The 23,728-nt window shown below is 38.2% G+C and overlaps 1 long non-coding RNA gene across 1 annotated transcript in view; it reads right to left on the bottom strand.

The window, feature by feature from the left end:
- The window catches only part of LOC311521126, a 495,541-nt gene that overhangs the window by 60,476 nt on the left and 411,337 nt on the right, over nt 1-23,728 (bottom strand). The gene's annotated exons all lie outside the window — the stretch shown is intronic.

The following is a 23,728-nucleotide window of genomic DNA, read 5'->3' on the forward strand; positions in this document are numbered from 1 at the left end:
GATGACTGTAGGAAATTGGTCATGTGGAATGTGCCCACATTAATAGGTGATACTCATTCAAAACAACAGGTAAGTCCTTTAAGTTACTTTCACCCCTGAAGGCACCCCTTCTTTAACACAGAAGAAGCAAAGGGTTGTCACCAACATACTCTTAACAATCATGCTCATTGGGTAGTAATAAATTAACTTACAACTGTCCAGTTTATTTGAATGGAAAACAGCAGGAGGCTCTGAGCTACAATCCACATGATCATCAATGCTGTTAATATCTGTTACTGTATTTCTTTAAGTTGATTAAATGAATGAACCAGTGGTCTTTCCATGTTGTAAATTATGGATTCATTTACTGTGATGTTGCCTCTAACATTACTTTGGAATAGCATTGGCTTCTTGTTCAAATCTATTTTGCATTTTGTGATTTCACTGATGTGATCCAGTTTGATCACATTTTTATCCCAGTAAGTTCTAGCTATTATTATCTGTTAATTGCATAGCACAGTTAATAATAGGGTTCTCAGGTCAAGGGCCAGTGAAACAATAAACATCTTCTTACTGACTTTTAAGAAACAATCAGGATATAGAACAAATCTCTTTGAAGAGATCTGGTTGCATTGTCCTCAATCATATGTGAAAAAGCCTTCTTGGGTGAAACAGTGCTACTTCACTTGGGCAGGGATTGGAAAACAAAAGTGAACATCAGTAACAATATTTACTTTTGATCATTTGATCATTGCACTGTGAGGATGCTGGGGCAAACTTATCACACTATTCCAACAAATGATACTTTTACATAATGGGCGCTACTAACATCATTCTAGGCATATTTACTCCATTATAGATTAGCCTCCACTAATAAAAGAATGTGGGATAAATCATGTGACTAATCAAGCTAAGCAAATTTGTAAAAGTAATCATTTTATTTGAAAAATACTGTGTAATTTGCCAAATGTATATAATTACTAATCAACAAAGCTGGCAATAATAAAGGGCAAATATTCATCCTGTGACCCATGTGACATAATTCACAGAAGTGTTATGTTGAAAGAGACACTTCTAGAATCATATTTCAACAAGGGTATTTTAGATATACCATAGGTAGAAGTTTATACGTGGGGAAATAAATACCAAGACATCAGTAATCTAGACAGGTTTGTCTTCAACAAAGAAAAAGAAAATTAACTTGAACCAATCCTGCGAAGACCATTAAGCATTTTTTTAAACCAAATAAAGCATGTGATCGGTTGAATAAAAAATTTCCTTCTGCTCCCTGTCATATAAATCCTTTCCAAACTTAACTTAATATTTTAAGCCACACACAAAAAATTATCACAAGGAAATGGGACGTATTCATTTCAAGGATCATGCCCTCACCTGTATAATATCGTAGCCAATAACTGAAGTAGTATGTGAATGGAAGTACCATGAATATGAGAAAGGTCTGCAAAGCAGCCACAACATTATTTTAAATTTTAGAAATTGAAAATCAGAGTTAAAAGAAAAACAAAATCAAGAAGCAAGAACATGTAAGTTAAGATAAAAGTCTAATGGAAGAGCAAAGATGCTTAAGGCGTACTTGAATGTAATAGGTCTTTTTTCTCGCTCAGATTTTCTGACAACCTTTATGTAAAGGTTGCCATAGACTCTCACCTAAATCTGTCCAAATCCAAGGGCGAAAAAAAGAGACAAACAAGAAATGGAAAAGTCAGACTGAGGTAACCAAGCGCAGGTGTCTGGCATATTTATCTCCATTACCTCCTCGCTTCTAGACTTTTCCTTAGAGACACTAAACAAATGAGCAGTAAGTTTTAAAGAAGGTATGAAAGTGAAGCAAGGAAGTACACTGGTTGCCATTTGAAAAGCTTGTTTTCAGACAGGACCTACAAAGAATACAAGGCAAAAATATAACTCTGTAACAGATTGGTAGCTTGTGCACTTTGTTGGGCCTTGATAAGAGAGACTGGAACTGAACATTAAAAATGCACTTTCGCTGAGTACTTCACTGATGTAAGAACTGTACTGAAACATATTTCTTCTTCTACTACTGCTTTAAATGATTAACTCTAATCTCTTAAAGTGCCAGGTTTCAACAAATAGGAAAAAAATGTTTACATTATGGACCAAATTTTCAAGAAGCCTTAAAACTCAACCTCTATTATTGTTTTAATTTGCACCCATGTTTTTGCACTTGCAAAAGAAACTGCAGAAGCAAATATGAGCACTTGTGTCTCTAACTACCCAAATTACAACCACAATCAGTTATTTAGATGTGCAAGTATTCAGATTTATGTCCACAATTCAACACTGGCTGCAAATTTGATGGATGAAAATGGTGTCTGGACAAATGGAGGCCTTTCTTTTAACAACTGATTCCCATCTGTCACTTTTTTTGCAAGTGGAAACTGGCCTGCACATTAAATTCTCATGTCAATGAAGACAACACAATTTCATATGGCCCACAGTAATCGGGGTTTAGAGCAGAGCATTTCCTTAAACAATACAAAATGGCCTGCAAATAAGGATAGAAAACTGAGTGCAAACATGCTTGCTTTCTTACATAAATGTTTACCAGTTTGTATTAGCAATACACTAATGATTTAGATGGGTTTTTCCTCTCCTTTATATCAGAATGTCATTTTTGGGGCAGTGAGCAAGGGACAAGGAAAATGTATTACATACAGATGTGTGGCCAAACTTCAGTGTCTCCTTTGGGTATTTAGTATTCTAGCCACAGCATGTTCCTTGACATTTCTGCTAACATCCCTTTGAATCATAATTTTTCTGAATATTGCTTGGCATTTCAGGTAGCAGGGAGTTACAGCTGGGCCACAAGGTTGCATCAGCAGAGCTGGGAAAGTGATCTCGATAATAGTCTGGGTGCAGGAAAGGAAGGCGGAGGGCCAACGTGGCTTTAAGCTACCTCTTTACCTCCTGAATTCTGGCCCTACCCACAGAACTTCTTAAAGCAGCACCAAGTCTGCTCTAAATTGTACTGATCTGTAATGACCTCCTGTGGATCAACCCTGCTGAGACTAGCCATAGTGCAAAGTGACCTGGTCATGCCCCCTACCACTCCAGCATACCACATACACCATTCCACCAGATTTGTGATGCAAGGAAATCCCTTTATTATGGGTGGGGGATGTGTCCCCTTTATATTGCTGGTGTGGTTTAAAGCTTTTCAGTGCATGGACTGTGTCCATATGTGCTTGTACAGAGTGACTGATACTTTTTGAGAACTCTGGGCACTCCTGTAATGTCCTGTTATTTATCATATTTAATATTTATATTGCAGCAGTGCCTCAGGGCCTCCACCAGGTCAGGGATCCATCATGTACAAACATATAATAAGTGACAGTCCCTGCCTAAAGGAGCCTACAGTCTAAAAGACAAGCCATAACAAGGTGGATGAGACAAGTGGAAAGGAAGGCAAAGAGTAGCAGTGAGGGTGATCTCAGGGCTTGTTTCCACACCAAATTAGCATGTGGCAAGCTAGAGTGTGAATCTACAGTACACAAGGTTATCACACACAAACTTGCATCCAGAAAATTGTTATATGCCAAAAACTACTTGTGATCACTGCTGCTGACTGGCTAAGGCCTTGTCTACATAGCAAGTTAGTACACAGCAATCCATGGTGGGCACGAAATGTTCCCTAATGTGTTTTGATGTATTCCAGTTTGAAACTAGCTATTGGCACAGTTTCTGGATGCAACATAGCAGAGGTGAATTTTTCCAGAGGATAAGGTGATGGCTTTATGGATTTTGAGTGGTTGCTTGTCTCACATATAAGGGGCAGGATGAGAGAAAGTGCAAAAGTGCTTGTGGGATAATTATAGAAATATTAAATAAAAATAACAGTAGTAAAAAGCCTGCATTGGAAAGATTAGCGATCCATATGACTGTGAAAAATCAAAATGCCATATACAAAACAATGTTGATTGTTGATTTTAAAGAGACCCTGAAAATCTTGTTCATGTCTATTCTTACAACATTCATGGATATTTTGGACCTGATTTTTCTCTCGCTTACACAGGTGAGAATCAATGGAATTACATCAGCATTAAAATATGTAAGTGGGATCAGAATCTGCCCCTTTCTACTAGGTAATGACCTTGATCTAGTTGTGTAACTGTATGGATGAAGTTATTTAATATAGAAGTCAGCCTTATTTTGAGTAATTTTGCTGGTCTTTCGGATGAATAATGAAAATTGAAAACAAACAAAACAAAAAATTGAAAACAAAATGTAATAACATATTGATTTTACCCCCAAACTAAATTAGAGAAATGCTGGAGACAAACCGATGGAGAGGGGGGAGAAGGAAATCCTGGAAGAGGAAATGGAAAAGGAAGAACAAATAATTCAGTTACTCAGCCCTGGATTCTCTGGATTCTCACTCATAGCTCCACATGTCCCTCATTTATCCTATGTGCTATGTGGAGAATGTCGTTTTATGAAGCTACAAATTGTAGGGAGGACACTCTGCCTCCTATATGCACACATAAAGGGCAGAGCAATACAATAATCAAAAGTGGGGAAGAGGTCTCCCCTCCATTGACTTGATGAGCATTGCAGTACTGTATATTTATGGCCACACTTCTGATTTGCATTGTCCCTTTACTCATTTTATGTGGAGATATTGTATCATTCAGCCCAATAAATCACTGGAGAAAAATACAGTGAGGAGCAGGACTGAGTTATGGACTCATTCAATTAAATATTCTGGAGGGTTTGATTGCTTTAGGCCTGAAATTGAACAACATCTTAGTAAAACTAAAGACATAAAGGAATGAACTCTGGTAATTGCTTATTAAATTTTCAAACCCCAATGACAACAACAAGTTTAAACTGATTGCTCAATATGTTTAAAATAGACATTGCTAAACATTCAACAAAACCACACCAGCACAGCTTACAACTAAACCTTATTGAATAGATAAGTATGACACTACTTTGTTACCTCTGGAGAGTTTAAGACAATTCAATAAGGCTGACTGGAATGGATCAGATTAAATTGCTCTGTGGCAAATGCATATAAGCTCAGTTTTTGTAGTGAACCTTAACTCACTTTAGTGTTTAGGTAGAATAATATAAAACCTAAAATCTCCCTATATGCACATTATGGCTTTTAACAAATGCAAATCAGTTTGAAAACGCTCCCTACCTTATTTCCATTTTAAATACATGGTACAAGCTTTCAGATGACTTGCATTCTGTTAGCTATTGAGAGGAGCTGCTGCTTTCACTAGAACAGATTTCAGCATAGCAGGTGGGGGGGGACGGGGACGGGCAGTGGATCAAGGATAACTCCAAGCAAAGCATTTTAAAAATCACTTTGATGATGGGAGAAGGAGAAGACAGAAAGGCAGATGGAGGAGTAAGAGGAAAAAATATATGGGAGAAGAGAAGAATGGAACTGAAAATAGATTGGAGGGAGATTTCAAAAAGCACCTGAGGGATTTAAAGCCCAAATTCCATTGAAGTCATTTAGGAGCACAAGTCCCACTGGTTAAGATGTCCCACTTCTCATCTGCAGGGAGATTTTCAAAATGCCTAAAAGATAAGGGGAGCAAAAGTCCCACTGGTTTTCAAAAAGTACTTTTGCTCCTAACTCCCTTAGGGATTTTCAAAATCTCTCACCCAAGTTGGGAAGAAGTGGTGAAATAAACAAGGAAAGAAGGAATTGAGAAAGAGGACAGGAAGACATATGAAACCATGCACATTTCGATAATTAGGCACAAAGGGGAAGCTAGAGTGCTAGCCGTAACTACTGGTATTTTTTTTTCTTGACATATCACAGCCTTAATGGAAATCAAATACAGTTTTCCTATAAGTAAGCAGTGTACAGACTCTCTGATCAAGCCTGTGAAGCTAAATACATTTGCTTGACTGTTCCTCACAGGACATGCTATATGAGACACTGTCCAATAAATATAACAAAAGATATGAAAGAAATAAACTTCAGCTCTGCCAAGTAAACTAAGCAGCTTGAAGACAAGAACCAACATGCACTCCATTGTCACAGCAGGAATACTTCCACTGCTTTGAACATACCAAGGACTGAATTATTTGGCAAGCAATGTGGGGAACTATAGCTTGTTGCCAACTGCTGAATTTAAGGCTGCTTTAGATTAGATTGCAGATGTACAGCATTTAAAGTTCATTGTTTAAACATGGATTCATGGATCACTTTAAAGGCAGCCCAACCTGTAAAGTTAAGAAGTGAATGTTGACTAAATTACAGATTAACTGGATGTCTAAAATGCATCAGAAATTGCTTTGCATTTATAGTAAAGACAAAACCTTTTGAGCTTTTGCTTTACACTCTGGTTCCTGACAGATGACCCAGATGAGTTTTTATGTACAACGGTGGAATGAGTTGTCTACAAGGATCATTCTCTCTTTTTAACTCTTTTGTATCAAGGAATGAATAAAATTGCTAGTATAGCTGTTTAGGAGAAATTAAACTTTCTGCACAGAGGAGAAAAGGTAACAGCCTTCTTATGTTTTTATTTTCCTCTGATAGGACTCCACATAGGAAGATTAGGATATTGATTTCAGTTTTTCATGGCTGACGTATCAAGGGAATGTTCAGTTTGTTATTAGGCTGACATCTATTATTTTTGACATTACTGGTTTGAGAAAGAGCAAGTGGCAAGCATAAACTAGAATCAAAGTCTAATTTTTAAACATAAATTGAACTATTATTCTCACCCTCATGGGTCAGAATATAGATTTCAGTGTCTCAGTAGATCTGTATTTTATGTGCAGTAATTCAGCTACAGAACAGTTAGGAGCTTTCTTAGGTTATCCATGTAAATGGTTTTTAATCCTCTTCCTTTAATGACTCAGACCTTAAGTCCTTTACCAAGTTTCCTCCCTCACCACATCTAAATAAGTCCATCTTTTCCTTGCAAAGCGGTAATTGTATCACACTGTTGCCAGCTCTCATAACACTGGATGTTTTACTTCAAGCCCCAGCTTGTGGAGATAAGTGATTACAAGAGAATTTCAATATTCATTTTTTTTTAAAAGTAACTTTCTAGCCTTCATGGTTGTGGAAATAAGCTTGAAAGTGTGACCCTATTCCACCTTCAAGACCCAGAAACCAGAAGGCAAATAAAAAACCTAAAGTGTGTTTAAAAAGAAATAACCTTCCATGATTTTTAAACCAAACTCATGATTTTTTAATGTTAGCAATACTGTGTTATACATATTTTGGGAATTGTACGTTCAGAATGTAACCCCCTCCCCCTTTCAGTGTTGCTTCCCTCCACTGTCTTCCTTCCTTATTGTCTGGGTACACCGCAAGAAGGACAGGAGACACTTGTAATGGATTTTAATCAGGCCGCAACTTTATTACATAGATGTCTGGGACTACCTGGCAGATAAAGTGTACGGTGCAGCCAAATCCATGTTTATTCAAATCAATTCTCCAAGCTTTTCACCAGCCCCCCTTTGTTTCCATCCAGGTCCCCCAGCCGACCCATGGTTTGGACCTTACCATCCACCACCCTCGTAAGAGGGTTAAGGTGGGCTATGAGAATGGGGAGGGTGGAAAAGGGGGTTGGCTCCCTGCCGTACCAGACTTGCCCCACCCAGGTTACGTACCTTTATGCCCTTCGGACCTCACATTCTTGGGGGAGGGAGGGCGAGTCACTGCTGCAAAGCTAACCACCGAGCACCTTTTTTACAGCAGTTTCTGACCTCCTTTCTCCCCCCACACCCATGCATCATAAAGCAGAGCTGTCCTTCCTGGGTAAGCCCCAGACAAACTCTGCCCCACCTTAGTTGTGGTGCAGTCACTCTCACCTTTCACCAGATTCCTGCCCCTCAATTTCACTTCCTTCCTATTTCTGTTTTGGGAAGGTAGCCTTTCTGCTTCCTGCTCCATGGTCATCTATCTTCTATCTCTTCCTGTCATGATGTGTGCTATTCCTTCCTATCACTTGACATAAAACACAAGCTTAAAGTCTCCTCATTTAACTTCTTTTTAGCTATAAACCCAAATGACAATCCCAGATCTCAACGTCTCCCAAACTTTGGCTAATTTTTAATCTGAACTTCATAGCTCAGGTTAATCTCTGCTTTCTTTCTTGGACAATAGCATTGATCAGAGTGAAAACTCAACATCACACCTTTCTTAAGAATAAGAGAAATTCTCCCCACCCTTCCTCCTACAAATACTAAGCTACATAGAATATAGCTTCTCATCTCTACAAAAGAGGGAAGTTGTGTTTCAGTAGTACCCAAGAGTTTTTTATTTGCAATACCAAAAAAGGTGCAGTTCAACTGGCATTTAATATATAGAAAGGAGAAAACAAAAACCCCAAACCACACTGCTCTCATTTGATAACATACACAGGGACAACTCATTGTAAGCAACAGCAGGGGAGCTACCTCTCAGACTGAATTATTTTGACAGTAGTCATGGCCTTTGAGAATAAAGAGTTTGAAAGAGTGAAGTAAAAATGGAACATACAGTAGTCAGGCCAAGAATGGAAAGCTGCATTTTGTTGTGTGCCTTTCAAATCTTAGGCCAATGGAATCTATAGAAATCTTTACTGGAACATTTTACCAGAGTGGTATTGGCCTGAAGAGGATATTATTTTTATTACTCAATTTAGTTAGAAAGCTCCAAGTTGTGTCAGTGGCAGGTTAAGTCTGAATTAAGTGATATAGCGGTGCTTCTCTCCTGGCTTAGCAGGTAAAAATGTGTTTCCTCCCTTCTTTCCTTGCTTTTGATTAATATTTCCTCTCAGGTCCAGAAAAAATATTTCAGGATTCGGCACAGCTACTTATACTCTTAAGAATTTCCTCATTTATGATTGAAATCAGAATTTCCCTGAGTTGGATTCAGATTTTACATATGGTATATACTAACCTTAATTGTAGCAAGTGACTGGAAAGGATTAAGTATTTTCCATATCAAGGATATTCCATAAGTGAAGTTCAAAACCAACCAAGCATTTTGTGCTAACATGAAGGATCTAATTTAAACCTATAAAATCAGGGAGAGTTAGTTATAAATGGTTTCAGAGTAGCAGCTGTGTTAGTCTATATTCGCAAAAAGAAAAGGAGTACTTGTGGCACCTTAGAGACTAAGCAATTTATTTGAGCATAAGCTTTCGTGAGCTTTTGTGTTATCACCCATTTTTTCATGTTCTGTGTGTATATAAATCTCCTCACTGTATTTTCCACTGAATGCATCCGATGAAGTGAGCTGTAGCTCACGAAAGCTTATGCTCAAATAAATTGCTTAGTCTCTAAGGTGCCACAAGTACTCCTTTTCTTTTTAGTTATAAATGAGACTCTATGCTTAACTCATTCCCCTGTGTCCCTTTTTAAAGTAAGAAATAAACGGTTTAAGAAAACATCAACAAAATTGGCATTGAAGGAAAGGTCTCACTATAGTAGATGACAACAGTTTGTTGTAGGCTTTCATGTAATTTCATGAACTTCCTGAGATGATTGTTTACCTAATTACACATTGACAGTACACAGAGGCTTTTTAAAATATGGATTGTTGACACAATGGACAGTAATGGCTGTATAGTCTCGTGTATCCCTGCTGCTTACTTAGGGACTCTTTAATAAGACTACATTTCATTCCTTAGCTTTTGTACTATCAACTGATTATGAACACAAAGCAGCTGGTCTGGTTCATTGCATTAGTGAAATACTATGCACATGCTACAAATACTCACGAAACATTTGCTGAAAACAAATAATTGGACATGGAATAAAATAAGGGTCACATTCAGCGAATCTCACTAATGCTTACTCAATGAGTAGCTCAATGGTGAGTTTTTAATCTTGTCCACAAGGCTATATGCTGAGTATTACCTCACTCCGAAAGAGTAATTGTGACAGGATCTACACAACACGAGTTAAGGTGCCAAAAGCCATACATTTCTAAGGGTTTTCCCCACCTATCCAAATGCACTGCATTTAATTGAGAGTGAAAGTAAAAACAACACAGACTGAACAATCTCATTTTAGCAAAGGGTCTTCCAGATCCTGAGATTGCTAGAATTAGGAACATGTTACACTTATTTTTTGTGTCAAGCCTGCTTTTCTTTTCCTGGTGGGTGAATGGTTAATAGGGAAAGGGTTAGTACTGCTACCCAATATAGACAACTGAAAATGAATGTTTGTTTCTTTGTGATGCCTCCAGATGCCAAAGTAATGGGCACATTATAAGTGAGTCAGTAAATATATAAATGATAAGTGCCTTGCAAAATTTGACCAATAATCAAAGACATCAATACTTGGTTAAAAATAAATAGAACTTAAATGTAAGAGCTTTAAAAATGCCCTCTGGGAGTGAAGTCCCATCAATAACCTCAACTCATTTCCAGTATGGCAGAAAAATGTCTCCACTAAAACAGAAGAGCAAACATGAAAGTGGTAAACATTAAACCAAATTTACATAAATACTAGGTCCTTGAAGATCTTTTGCTTTTAGGAAGATGGAGGTGCAACCCAGGTTGAAGTTGAGCCAGAAAACATAACAGTGTTTATTGTTCACAATTGTAAGGATCAGGTTGCTGGTTTTCAAGGTTTCAGACATTAAAGGCACATTTCTAGGGCTCACCTTTCCTAATTATCTTTTAAGCAGCAGTCACTGAGCAGAAATAAAACTGACAGGTTTAAGAAACAGATAAGTCCCAAGAAGGTCTCAGATTCATTCTTCAAAGGAAAAAAAGCAGTCCTTCAGGACAAGACTTACATAGCATGACCTTGTTTTCTATAATCCCCCATTATATATGCTGAAAATATTTTAGAAGTCTTTCATATGATGAAATAGACTGGCCCTGTGATCACTGGATGAAGGTCCTGATCCAAAGCAGATAAAAGTCAAAGGATAAGACTCATTAAACCTCATTGTCATCAATAAAGTAGTAATAAATAAGAATAATAATGCTCTTATACCATTCAGAATGCTGCTGCAAAGATTATTTTCCTAGCCTGAAGCTTCAACCATGTTACCTCTTTCTTTGTCTCCCTCCAGTGGCTGCCTCTTCTCTACCATACTAATCACAAGCTACTTAGCTTCACTATCAGGGTTCTTCATGACTTAGCCTCACCCTACCTATCATCTCTCATTCACTATTGAAAGGTCAACTCTGGCCTCTGATCAGCCAACAATACCAGCCTCCATTGCCGACTTAAGTTTTCAAATAAGTACCTTTGTATTTTCTCCCCTGCTGCCCCTCATGCTTGAAAGGAGCTCCGCGTAAACATCCACAAAACTCACTCATTATGCACTGAGATCACTGCCTGTCAAGTTGACCAGTATTGTCTCACTGTTTGCTTATCCTCCCCTGTGTGTATCCATCTGTTCTCTCTTATCTGATACTTAGAGTATAAACTCTTTGGGGCAGGGACTGTCTTTTTGTTCTGTGTTTGTTCAGTAACTGCCAAGGTGGGGTCTGCTCCTGGGGCTTCTAGGTACTATGATGATAAGTGATCCTGTGCTTTCCATCCGTAGATCTCTAAACACTTTAAAAAGGAGTTCCATATCATTATCGCCATTTTATACATGGGGAAAATGAGGTACAAAGAGGAAAAGTGATTTGCCTAAGGTCACTCAGACCACTGGAAGAGCTCAGAACAGAACCCACATATTCTGAATCCCAGTCTAATGCTCTATCCACTATACAATGCTGCCTGCCAACAGGAGCCTAAGTCTCAAGCTCAGCTGCTCTCAGTTTTACACTGGCAAAATTGTCTATGTTCATATCAATTATATCAAGAGAGTCTTAGAACTTAAGTTTCTGAAGAGCCTCCATGCTGTAATCTTCAGAACTACTTGAGGTACAATCTTTCCTCTGTGGAAAGCACTGAGTAAGTTTTCTTTAAGAGCATAATCCTTTCCAATTGCTGATTTTCTGATGGCTTTCAGGGGAACTGAGGGTACCCACTTACTTGGAGAGTTGGGGACTGAAGTTATTTTCTGTTCTGTTACTCTCTTCAGTATTATATCAGGCAGGTCATTCAGAAAAAGTTGTGGAATTATAACTGGAACAAAGTAAGTATAAAATAAATGAGAGAACTGAATATTCAACTATCCAGATGCATTCATGGTCTTACAGCTATTAAGCTAGCAGGCTGAAAACTATGGTGGGTCAAAAATTTCCATTTAAACTTTTTCAAAGAAAAATTGAGTGGAAAAACTGATTTTTCATCAAAAACTGAACACGCAAAAAACCACCCCAAAATACTGTATATTTGGCTGAATTTTTTTTTTTTTGTGTTTCTATTTCTGCCTCTTCTCTCCCCACAAATCAAAATTTTCCATAAAAAATGCAGATCAAAATTATTTTTGTTGTCACTATCCAGATTTTCCATGGATCAACAAAACCCAACATTTTTCTACCCACTCTACTGAAAATAAAATGGGGTAAAGCCAATACAATGTTCAGACCTTTATAAATGTAATAAGAAGGTCGACATAATTTTAAAAATATTTCATTATTTTTAAAAAGTCACCTCAGAGACTGCACAAGTGGCAGAAGTTGGAGCTGCAGCTTGTCCTCCCCACCACCTCATTGTGTCTGAGCTCTGCTCACTCACGGTCAAGAATCTGTCCCACATGTATTTTACTAAATATTATGTTCTTGAATTAATCATGTTTAAGTGATACCATCCTCAATAGTTTAATCTGGTTCAATGGTTCTAAATACAGATTTGCTCCCTGTCTTGCAAGAGATAAGTGGAAGTTATCTGCTGTTGCCCTTGTTTAATGTTCTGACTTCAAAGGACATAAAAAGGGATGCATAAGTCACTTGAGAGTGCTGTTGGAGAATCCCACTTGAAACATATTCATAAACCATGAATCATGTAACATAATCTTCAATGTGAACTTGGAAAACCATGCCACCAACCTCAGACTGATGGCAGACTAGACAGATTAGTTTATTTTCCACTGATCCACCCATGGAAGATACAGGATAGATATTTATATAGCACATATTGGAGTGTGCAAAATCTCAGATGCCACATTGTACATTCTCAAATAGCTTTATGCTTACAATCACTTCCCAGACCAACCCATTCTTCTTTATCTCTCTTGTCTCTTTCTCAAAGCACAAGAGTCTTCAAAGGCAACCACAACATCCTGTCATACCGCAGTTAAATAAAATGATACTGCACCATACTGTAGATTCAGTGTGTATATTTGGGAGTCTCCTTTGGGTCTTGGCAGCCTTTAGAATGGAAAAGCGACAATTATGTATGTAGCTAATGTTAAATGGGAAGAAACATTTCAAATTACCATGATGATATTAGTGCTTTATGTCATATACCTGGAAGGAGAACACAGATATGTGGTTTCACTCAGCTCCAGCCATATATCTCTAGCTATAAAGCTAAAGTGCTTTATTAGGCCTTGTCTACGCTACGGGGGGAGATTGATCTAAGTTACGCAACTTCAGCTACGTGAATAACGTAGCTGAAGTCAACGTACTTAGATCTACTTACTGCAGGGTTCACACTACGCGATGTCGATTGGAGACGCTCTCCCGTCGACTCCCCTTGTGCTTCTCGTTCAGGTGGAGTACAGGAGTCGATGGGAGAGAGATCTGCAGTCGATTTAGCTAAATCAACCTCTGATGCATTGATTGCCACTCGTCAATCCCTTGGTAAGTGTAGACAAGCCTTTAGTAAGAAATAGGAAGGGACACAGAAGCATCAACATTACCTCCAGGTTTACTGAAGCCTACACTATTAACCATTTAAGGAATGCTTAATTTTGCCATGCAGTCATTTCAAACAAGACTCTTGCTACGACTCAGTATCCTTTGCCTTCAGATATTTACATGGCTGCACTGCTAGCTATCACTACATCTATTAGGAATTATTTTATCTTCCTTACAAGTAACATAATTGAGAAGGGGGGAAAAAAGCTGTTTTTTGTTATGATGAGAAAATAAGACAAGATAACTCAAAAGCTATGTCTAATAGTTTGCTGGATGTCTTTGTTCACTGCATGACACATAGCAAGGATATACTGAAAGCAAGGCAGATGTCATTAAAAGCACAGGCTCAGATCTGATAGGAACTTATTTCAAATAGGCTAATTGGGAATGGAGACTTTTTGCTAAAATGAAAATAACCAGTAGATTAAGATCACTGGTAATCTATTCAGGTGAAAAAGAAGTAATAACATAACAAAAAGGCCCAGATTTTGAAATCTGCCATGTACTGTATAAGATACACATAACTGTATGAAGTTGCAAGAAAGGATAGAAGCCTATGAAAACCCATCTCTCCACTTATGTGATTGCATTAATTGGCAGAGTTCTCAAGTGTAATTGAACCTGTGTGAAAATATGTGGTCACTTTGTATTTCAATATAGCATAATGTAAATAGTGTATGATAACTCACTGCAATTCACTTCAGATTTCTTTCTAAGCAGAAACATGCTTGCCGGAATCTGCCAAAGTCAACATCTGAAAAAAGGGGGCGGGCTTTTACATATTAGACACATAGAAATATCACTTATTTATCTCTTTGACAATTAGAATGAGTAGCTCTAGCGATAGATTCCAAGTTTCTTCATGTGCTGAAAAACAATACATAATAGATATAGATAATAGCACTGTTCAGCCTTTGCTATGCATTTTTTCCCTAAAAGTATAGCTTGTATCTTATCTCTAAAATTAATTGAAGATAGAAGCTATGAATTCTAGGTTTGAATTAAATACACAATTTGTGATCCCTCTGAAAAATCCATTTCAGGCTTGACATGATGGTAAAATACATCTGAAGATAACAAAACCCAGGATCCTCTGAGGCTAGAGACATTGTACTTCGAAACTCACAAGCACTTCTCTTCTAGTTCTTAATTGTGTTATATAAATAACAAGGACACCTACGGTATGCAGAGTGACATCACATACAGTATGAGAAAGGGTGATCACAGCATTACATTAAAACATGGCAAGTGTAATAAACAAGCACCTCAAAGCTATAAAGATACCCTTATTACACTATATAAAACAGATGCTACTGATGCTTTTAAGGGGTAATAAGATGATCTGAAGAGAACACCACAAGAAAAGAGATGCAGTAAATATTTTGGCCTTTGTAAAATGATTACAAATATAAATTACTTTTTCCTGGTGAGTTATTATTTAATAACAGTTTTATGTCCATGGATGTGTGCTGACTACAAATCTGACCGCTTTCCATATACACGGTTGCCTTTGAAAATAGACATATTTGTGAAGATTTACACTATTAAAATTATGAAACTTTTCTATAAAAAATCATCATAATTAATCTTGAGAGCAGCACATGGTTTTAAAGATCATGTGTAAAGTTCTTCTTAAAACCTGTAGTTCCCACTGATGTCATAAGAACATACATTGCCTTCTATGATGAGATAACTGGCTCTGTGGATATGGGGAAAGCAGTGAATGTGATATAACTTGACTTTAGCAAAGCTTTTGATAGGGTCTCCCACAGTATTCTTGCCAGCAAGTTAAAGAAGTATGGACTGGATGAATGGACTATAAGGAGGATAGAAAGCTGGCTAGATCGTTGGGCAAAATGGGTAGCGATCAATGGCTCCGTGTCTAGTTGGCAGCTGGTATCAAGAGGAATGCCCCAAGGCTTGGTCCTGGGGCCAGTTTTGTTCAATATCTTCATTAATGATCTGGAGGGTGGCGTGGACTGCACTCTCAGCAAGTTTGCAGATGACACTAAACTGGGAGGAGAGGTAGATATGCTGGAGGGTAGGGATAGGATACAGAGGGACCTAGACAAATGAGAGGATTGGGCCAAAAGAAAACGGATGAGGTTCAACAAGGACAAGTACAGAGAGTCCTGCACTTAGGATGGAAGAATCCCATGCCCTGCTACAGACTTCAGCACATGGCTAGACAGCAGTCCTGCAGAAAAGGACCTAGGGGTTACAGTGGACAAGAAACTGGATATGAGTCAGTGTGCCCTTGTGAACTAGGTCTTATTGTGATCTTATAATTCACTTTTGTGAGTGTTCCCACTAGTAAAGCCAAGTACTTGAATGGTCCCAGAAGGTAAACACAAAGAGGCTGCAAATGTAGCCAAATAAAATGTTGCTATAGAACTACTCACAGAAGTTTCTATACCTATTTGTTGAATCCTAACAAAACACATAAATAGTGATTAGCTGCACATCTTGCCTTCTGCCTTCATTTATTTTCCAGGTAATATTTTCAACAGGAACTAGCTATGACAGCAATGGTGTTGCACAAGCCTTCATAACTTCCCTCCAGTCCATCAGTGAGTGATTCACCATTTACCAAAAGCCCATACATCACATCTACCAAAAGCCCCTACATCATCACAGTTATTTTCTGTTCTAAGTCTGCTAGACTAATTCAAACACCAATGTTGTAATGGCTGGAAATGTTACTTTTCCCAATCACAAGCTTGGTAAGACTATGTCTTAAACCTACATCTTTCTCCCGTGGAAGTCAACTGCAAATTTTCAATTGACTTCAGTAGGACAGGGTCAGGTTTAGGTGCAGGACCTATTAGGATCAGTGTTGAAAGGGCCATGAGTTTTTAATAACCAGAGGCTTGTGACAGACTAGAGGACTTTTACAGCAGGTCAAATACCAGGACAAAAAATATCTCTCTATACAATATTTAATAAATATTCTGTCATTCATTGACTAATTTATTTGACAAAGAGCACCTGTGCCACTATAAAGCTGGTTGAATATCACAAATAAAATTATTTGAACAAATTATGTGTATAATATTGGCAACATTTGTGCTCTTCCATTGCTTTAGAAAGATAAGAAATCATGTAAAGTTGTTTTTAGAGAAATGGGGATCTCTTGTATTCACTGAGAAGCAGAGGTGTGAATGCAAAGGTTTAGTCACGCAAAGAGAATACCCGAAGAAGTTCTGGCTTATTATGATTTCTGCTTGGGTATGGAAATTTTTGCTATTAAAGCAGGAATTTTCAGATAATTCTGTAGAAGAAATCCTTTGCCTCTCACATATCCCTGATTTCAAACAAGATTTCAAAACTCTTTATGGCATGGTCTGTCAGACGAGATACAAGCATTCTGCCACCAGTGGTCTAGCCATCTCCCCTCCCACCTCAGTTGTCACAGATTTTCTGTAAACCAAACTGACAAAGAAGATATTTAGGTGCCAATTTACTGATAAACCCATTATAGGGTCCTAACAACCCATTAAGAGAGTGAACAATGGAAAAAAAAGGTCTCCCTCAGAACATTCCAGAAACACTCTAGTTTTATTAATCTCCATGAATGGATCATCAAATCAGGCCCCTACCCATAAAAGGAGAGGTGTTCCCAACTCCAATGGCAGGAAATAGACTCATAGAATTTAAGGACAGAAGCAACCATTGTGATCATCTAGTCTAACCACCTGCACATTGCAATCTACAGAACCTCGCCCACCCACTTCTGTAATAGACCCCTAGCCTCTGGCTGAGTTTCTGAAGTCCTCAAATCATGGGGGGAAATTCCTTCCCAACCCCCAAATAGGGTGACCTGTTAGACCCACCAGCCAGACACCTGGGAAAGAATTCTCTGTAGTAACTTAGAGTCCTCCCCATTTAGAATTCCTGGCCATAGGGCATCTTGGGAAATATAGTTTGGTTGGGAAACTGGCCCATAGAGGAGAGTAGGAGCATAAGGCACTCACATTACATCTCCCAGGAAGCACTATAGCAGCATTTCTGAATAATAATAAAAAGTCAGTTTTAGATAAAACCCCAAAACTGTGTTTTTCAGGTGTTTGGTATTTTTTTCTCTCCAGAAAGCAGATACGTCACGTACAAAATTAATGTAGTTCGTTTTAAACCCAATTATCTGTTAAAAACAGTTTTGATGAAAACTTTTCATCAAGTCCTAGTAGTTTGTTAGCTTCATGTTGAGAGTTACACACAATTTCTTTATTTCTTTAAGGTAAGCTTCTCCTTAATGCAGAGGCATTCAGAAAAGCAATAAGGAACCAGCTTTTCTAACCTATTTATCAATATGCTTGCAGTTTCCATTTCAAGGTATTGTAGACAAAGCAGTAATAAATCTTGGGCAAATCTTTACCCAAGGTATTTTGATAGAATGTTTTTTAAAAATCAGTTCATACCCATTGACTCTTGCCAAATTTTGTTTCCATAATCTTTCTTTTGTTACTGAACACTTTGGTCTTGTGCCAAACAATACAAATGTTAAATGTGCATGATATCCTTTTGGCTTTTTTGCATCCTTACAGGTCATTATCTGAAGCCATCCATCAAAGGAGCAGAGATCTGTGCTTGTACTATAATGGGTGTAAACAAAAAACATGAATAAGAAGATTCTAAACTACTGAAGGAGCTTTTTTAAAATCTGAATCCAGGATCTGAATTTCACGATCAGTTGACTTAAAATCTGAGAGTCAAACTGTCAGAAATTATGTGGAAGAGTCCACATGTAACTATCGCAGCCCAGGCCCATAACTAATTTTGAGTTTGTTGTGATGTGCAATTCCGGATTTTAAGCAAAACAAATACTATCAAGCTTGTGCATTTCTTAAAAGTGTAAGTGTCACATAAAAGTGCTTCAGCTCCTGACACTCTTTTCTGTAGCTTCCTGGCCAGCTGATATGTTCTGCATTTCACATCTGTATTCTACATTTTATAGGTTCTAATCTATCTCTGGCAGTAAAACTGTTCAAGAAGTATTCACCTCTATTATCAAAGATACTGCACGTACCCTAGAAGCACTGTCTCGGGCAGGAATATTAAAACTTAGCCAGAGATTTTAAATAAAATTAAAAGAAAAAAAAGCACTCCATAAATAACTGTAAATAAGACTGTAGAAGGTTCAGGACAATGGATTCACAAAGAAGGCTTACAGTATGAGCTACAGAATATGCCTCCTCTAGAGATTCCCTGACATTAGCTGTTTGTTTCTTTTTATTAGGAAGTTTTATGATGCATATAGTTTGCTTGCTTTTTTTGCTATCTTATAATTATTACAGAGATTTCATTTTGGAGGATTCATTTTTTTGTGGCTCCCACTGTGTACTTAGGCTTCCTCCTTGGGTGGTATCATTCTGTTATATATTGATTCTGACCCGGCAGGATACTGTGGTATCTTGCTTTGGATTGGATTACATGTTAAAATGGATAATGTAATGCTGTAATGCCATTTAATCCATAAAAAGGATAGGCCAAGACAGAGAGAGATAAACATTTAAAGTAAGATAAAAAATAGTTAACCTAAAGCAATTGAATGGCACCAACAAGCCATATACCATCTAAGGCATCAACAAAAGTTCACAGGGGGAAAAAAGTGATTGAGTCTTAAACTATACACATGCCTCACTCTAAGCTCAAATGGATTTACCTGATTTAGCTAATTAGATAAGAAGAGCAAGCAGAAGTTTGACAGCCAGCAAAAACATATCATTTGATTGCAAGAGTTCTAAACAAGGCAATGGAATTCAGTGCTTTCTAACAAAAGATTCTATATGAATCATAATGGTGGTATTGTAGATCTGCAGATGAGATATATCTTAGTAATTTGGCCATGTTGTTATGTAACACCTTGTCATCCTTCAGGCCATTTGGCTGTCTCAATTCCGCTAGTTTGCCTTATAGCACCGTTTGGAAAGAAGGTCACAAACCCTTTCTCCTTTGACTATTCCTTCACTCCTGCTTCCACCCTCCTTAAGGTCAGAAGTAATTTTCTCCCTTTCTGAAGGATCCAATAGTGCTTACCCTTGCTTAGTTAATGTTGCCAAATCCAGGTATCTCAAATAGAAGAGTTTAATGGGCATAGGAAAAAAAACAAAGGGAAAAAAACCCAAAGTGATAGTTCAAGTCAGATACTAGAAGAAACACACTGCTGGATGGGGACAAAGTCTGTGTTACAAAAGTCATTACTGTGAGCATAGATGAACAAAACAAAAAAATCTCACTCTGAAGGCTGCCAGGACACTTCTCACATTGTCACCTTAGAGTGCCCCTGTGCTTTATACCTGAGCAAGGTACGTGTTATATGCTACAAAGGAAAGGTGCATCTCACCCCTCCCTTGAGATCTCATCCCATTCCATTTCACTGGATACGAAAGGCCAATCTGCAATTACTTTGTGTGTGGATGAAAAGTGTTGAGGAGTACAAGGAGTCATCCGTCATCTTGCAGAGCAGTATCTATACCCAAAGGGGGTGTGGAGATGGCACAAAGCCTCTCCAGTCTCCCTTTGGGTCAGGGCAACTCTTACTTGGTAAATAGTTCAGGATACATTGTGCCAGACACAGACCCTATTGTGGAGGGATGCCACTAAACCCTGCACAGTAATACAATGTGCTTCTTCCTGTTGTCCAGACACAGTTCATGTTACCTCACCAGTATTTCTCATGGGTTTTATATTACGTTCCTGTTCCAATATTTACAATAATACTGATTTGCACTGAATAAAAAATCCACTGTCACCCAGAGTTTTGTGTAAGGGAGAATGTCCAGCAGTTGATTCACAAAATCTCATTAGCCTCTTCGATTTTTTTGACAAGTCTTGGAAGAGAACTGTTCGTTACCATGCAAATGTAGATAACCCCTATCTCTAGGCTAATTGTCATACAGTACTTCTTTTCATTCCAGTTAAATCTGGCAATTTTCAAGCCAAATCAATTTTCCAAGTCTCAGATGTAATGGACTAAAATAGACATTTAAATTGGAAGATGGCTGCAACCTTAACTACGGTGGTGCTACTGACTCTCCATGGAACAACTCCATAAAGAAGCTTATTTGTACATGTCTTTGCCCCAAAAGCCATACAGTTCAAGGGGGATAGGTGCTACTTAACAAGTTTAAATGTTACTCCCAAAGTACATTTATAGACTTCAGTGGGACTTCATGAAAAGTAAGCATATCAGAACCTGGTTCTAAATAAGACATGACAACAAAGAGATGACAAGAAATACTAGATATTAGAAGACAAGCATTACAGTAGTGACAGATCATGAGTTGTGCTTAATATTATATATTTTTAAAGTTTCTTTATAAAATAGTCTATTATATTAGAGTTTGTGGATAGAAAAGGACAGAAGACAGACTATGATTCCTAATAAAGGTGTTGCACATAGCTTTTAACAGAAGGCATAGGAATGCAATTAACGGTTGCAAAAGATAATTTTCATATAGAAAACACTGATGCTGCCTATTTGCCAATTAGGAAGCTAAACTCTACTTTCCATGATCACTTGGGCAAGCAGATCATTTACATAAATGTTTGTGGAAAGTGAACACAAAAGGGATGTGTGTATGGCAAAAGCAATTTCATTTTTAATGTGAGTGAATGTTAATGGCATTTTTTTTTACAGTTTCCCTGACATAACTGTTACCACTGGGGCCGTGATAAGTTCTGACTGTAAGGTATTTTCAATTCCTTTAGGATAAAAATCTCAGAAACCACAAGAAGGTCCTCAATGCAGCAGAATCACTGCATTTCCACTTCACAAAGGGACTAAGAAGTTCCACACAGAATAAAGAGAAAGCTCCCTGGTGTCTAAGGGGTTGTTGGTCAGTTGGTGAGTGATAGCAGCATTGCCCTAGGTGAGACAACAAGCAGTCTGTATGGGTGGCTTGGCTTATGTTTGTATTGGTAGATTTATTCAGGCTCTTCTTTGTGTAAAAGATTTTTTTCCTGTAATCAAAAATATTTTTAGCTAAACAAAAAATATTTTCCAAGTATATGCCTCCCCATAATAAACCACCCTGTCAGATTCTGATTACAAGATGCTGCATTAATAGCACTCCATATGGTGTCATGTTTTGCTTGCAATGGTACATGTTGTTTCTAAGGTTTGTGAATGCTCAGATTTTTATATATTCTAACTCTCTGCCTGTCCTCGGTCTTTGGAAAAATGTGACACTTTTGGAGGTTTACCCAATGCCATCTAGAGCTGTTATATGGAAATGATTGAGTTTTTAGACAAGAACTTAAATTTTTGACAAAAATGAAGGATTATGTGCTACTGCAATTTACATCTTCTACAGCTGTTTTGGGAATGATGGCTTTTCAAAAATTCTACATTATATTCACCTAAGGAATTTGTAAAACATTTTACTCTTTACACAATGACTGGTTCCAAAATAAATCAGACTTGGTTTAGCTCTTATTTTCCATCCAAAACCCATAGATATTTTTATTCCTTTATGGTTTATTCTTTTTGTTTTAGAATTTATTTGTACTGAAGTTCTTAGTTAAGCAATGTTATTAAAAAGTATAAGAAGTAAGATGCTGGCAGAACATAAAAACCCCAAATAATATCACTGGGGTGTATGACTTCCATGAAACGGTCCCTCCAAAATTTAGTTACAGTATCATACCATCAGAGGAAGATTAGCCAATGAGCATTTTACTCAGGGGGGAAATTCTGCGCACCCACTGATTTTTTTTTTCTCAGCAGAAAATACATTCTGCTGGAGAGATGCTGGAGTTATGCCTTTCGCCCACCATGGGCTGCTGTGGCACCAAAACAGCGGACAGCTGCTCACCAGCAGTAACAGCTGATAGAGAGAGAGCAGAAGGGGTGAGGACAGAGTGGGGCACATGGGACTGCTGGGGAGGGTCACAGACTGGGATTCAGAAGAGCTAATGTGGGGGCAAACTGAGGCGGGGCAGAATGGGAGTGGGGGTGCAGGGCCACATGGGGTGGGGGGGAGAAGGGGTTGAGTGGGGGTGCAGAGACATATGGGGACAGGGAAAAATGTGTCTGACTGAATGGGAAAGGTTAGGAGTCAAACAGGGTCTGCATGGGAGAGGTTCCCCAACTCCCTAACAATCCTTTCTCTCCCCCCTCAAAAAACCTGTTCCATACTTTTCCCACTCATACCCAACAACCTTCCAGGTTCAAACCCAGACTCCTTCCCAGAAATTACTTCCCTCTCCCTCAGTTCCTCCATTCCCCAAAGCCTTTGCACTGCTTCTGAGGGGTGCAGAAAATACGTTTCTGTATCGTAGTTTAAATGAATAATTACGCAAAGTTCTGTATTAATATGCCTAGCAAGGACTATATTTGTCAACAACAAAGACACAAAAACATTTTCTGAATCTTTTTCATTGCTTGTATTGTTATAGATATACTTGCTGAAAAGGTCTTTTGAAATAAATTACCAAAATAATCGAAACTGGTGTGATTATATTGTGTTATTTTGACCAATAAAATATGAAGAATTTAAAAATAGTGTGTGCAGAATTTTTAATTTGTTGGTGCAGAATTCCCTCAGGAATACCCTTTGTTGTAGTGATGTGTTAAACAGAACATCACTGCTATTGCCACCTAATGACTAGGAATGCATGTTACAGGTTTTCTTCCTACCAGATGCTTCCCTTTCTTACTACTGCTCCACTCTGCAGTGGACTGTCCTTTCAGGGACTCAGCCCTCCAGCCAGGTCACATGTTCAAGTCTACCCTCTCAGAGAATATATAAAACAGGACAGTCTTGGAGATTAATCAAGGGTCTCAGGGCTTTCCTTTTGGTTGGGAGTCATGTGGTCCAGATCCTGTATTTCCCCCAGCTAGATTCCCTGCATCAGGGAGAGACTTCTGTAGTTCTCCCTCTTTAGGGTTTGGTAGAAGAACTCACACCCACACTCTCAACCAAGCTCTGATACAGGACCCAATGGTAGGTAGCTAAGACCTGCACTGTGGAGTACTATGCAGCCACCTCCTTGGAATATTTACTACCAGTCCTCTCTCTTCC

Source organism: Lepidochelys olivacea (assembly GCF_965140295.1).
Source record: "Lepidochelys olivacea isolate rLepOli2 genome assembly, chromosome: 5".
NCBI classification, from domain to species: domain Eukaryota; kingdom Metazoa; phylum Chordata; order Testudines; family Cheloniidae; genus Lepidochelys; species Lepidochelys olivacea.